Raw genomic sequence first — 2,500 nt, forward strand, 5'->3', positions numbered from 1 at the left:
TTATATATATATATATATATATATATATATATATTAATTATTAATATATAAATATAATATAACTTTAATAGGATTTCATTCAAATATGAAATCTCTTATAATCAGACTATATATATAAATGTTATGTTATTATATTATTAATTAAGAAAAGCAAATAAAAATTATATAAAAATATTTATTTAACATACATTTATATATATGAAATATATAAAAATATCATAATATCATCATCTCATATATATTAAATATTTTCAAATTTTGGCTAATCGATGATATCAAAATAATTTACGAAAATAAGACATATCTGTGATGCCATCATTATTGGGGTATATATAATATGATAAAAAAATATATGGAAAATATCATCATATATATAATTTATTAATTTTAATATATATTGGTTAACCGATGATGATATTATTGAAATATATAAAATATAATTGAATTATATGAAATCAAATTGAAATGTATTGAGTTAAATTTTTTCCATACATTTTTCACAATGCGTTGTGTACATGGACAAACAAAAACACTCACGGTGAAGGCATGTGAAATATATGAAAGATAATCAAATCGAATTTATATGAAACTATATTCGATTAAATGTATGAAAGTAAAATTTAACAAAATTTTGCCCATACATTTTTCACAATGCGTTGTGTACATTATCAGAAACACTCACGTGAAGTCAAGTGAGATATATATATGAAAGAAAATCAAATCGAATTTATATGAAACTATATTCGATTAAATGTATGAAAGTAAAATTTAACACAATACATTCATTTGATAAACTGAATAAATATATAATAAAGACATTTGAAATATATGGAAAATATCATCATATATATAATTTATTATTTTAATATATATTTGGTTAAATCGATGATATTATTGAAATATATAAAATGTAATTGAATTATATGAAATCAAACTGAAATGTATTTAATTGAATTTTTCCCATACATTTTACACAATGTGTGGTGTGCATGGCAAAAAACACTCACGGTGAAGGCATGTGAAATATATGAAATATAATCAAATCGAATTTATATGAAACTATATTCGATTAAATGTATGAAATTAAAATTTACCACAATACATTCATATGATAAACTGAGTAAATATATAATAAAGCCATTTGAAATATATTGAATTCTATTAAGTTAGATTTTCACCATACATTTTTCACAATGCGTTGTGTACATTGTCAGAAACACTCACGGTGAAGGCAAGTGAGATATATATGAAAGAAAATCAAATCGAATTTATATGAAACTATATTCGATTAAATGTATGAAAGTAAAATTTACCACAATACATTCATATGATAAACTGAATAAATATATAAGAAAAACATTTGAAATATATTGAATTGTATTAAGTTAAATTTTGCCCATACATTTTTCACAATGCGTTGTGTACATTGTCAGAAACACTCACGGTGAAGGCAAGTGAGATATATGAAAGAAAATCGAATCGAATTTATATGAAACTAAATTCGATTAAATGTATGAAAGTAAAATTTAACACAATACATTCATATGATAAACTGAATAAATTATAATAAAGACATTTCAAATATATGGAAAATATCATCATATATATAATTTAGTATTTTAATATATATTTAGTTAAGTTGATGGTATTATTGAAATATATAAAATGTAATTGAATTATATGAAATCAAACTGAAATGTATTGAATTGAATTTTTCCCATACATTTTTCACAATGTGTGGTGTGCATGGCAAAAAACACTCACGGTGAAGGCATGTGAATAATATGAAAATATCAACATTTAACTAACCAATGATATTGAAGCATATAAATCGAATCATAACTATATGAAACACGAATTTGAGTTATGTTAAACTGGTGATATTGTGGATTTATTCCTAGTTTTCCATACGTTAGTTTAAATAGAAACAATTTTCGAATATGTATACATATATGAAGAATTTATATTCTATACTAACATATTATGGAATGTAACTATTGATTGTTACCTTGGCATATTGGTGTATTGTGAGATTTCATTCATAGTTTTCCATACGTTAGTTTAAATAGAAACAATTTTCGAATATATATACATATATGAAGAATTTATATTCTATACTAACATATTATGGAATGTAACTATTGATTGTTACCTTGGCATATTGGTGTATTGTGAGATTTCATTCATAGTTTTCCATACGTTAGTTTAAATAGAAACAATTTTCGAATATATATACATATATGAAGAATTTATATTCTATACTAACATATTATGGAATGTAACTATTGATTGTTACCTTGGCATATTGGTGTATTTGTGATTTTATTCATAGTTTTCCATACGTTAGTTTAAATAGAAACAATTTTCGAATATATATACATATATGAAGAATTTATATTCTATACTAACATATTATGGAATGTAACTATTGATTGTTGCCTTGGCATATTGGTGTATTTGTGATTTTATTCATGGTTTTCCATACGTTAGTTTAAATAGA

The sequence above is a fragment of the Anastrepha ludens genome, unplaced genomic scaffold, assembly GCF_028408465.1.
Source record: "Anastrepha ludens isolate Willacy unplaced genomic scaffold, idAnaLude1.1 ptg000040l, whole genome shotgun sequence".
Taxonomy (NCBI): domain Eukaryota; kingdom Metazoa; phylum Arthropoda; class Insecta; order Diptera; family Tephritidae; genus Anastrepha; species Anastrepha ludens.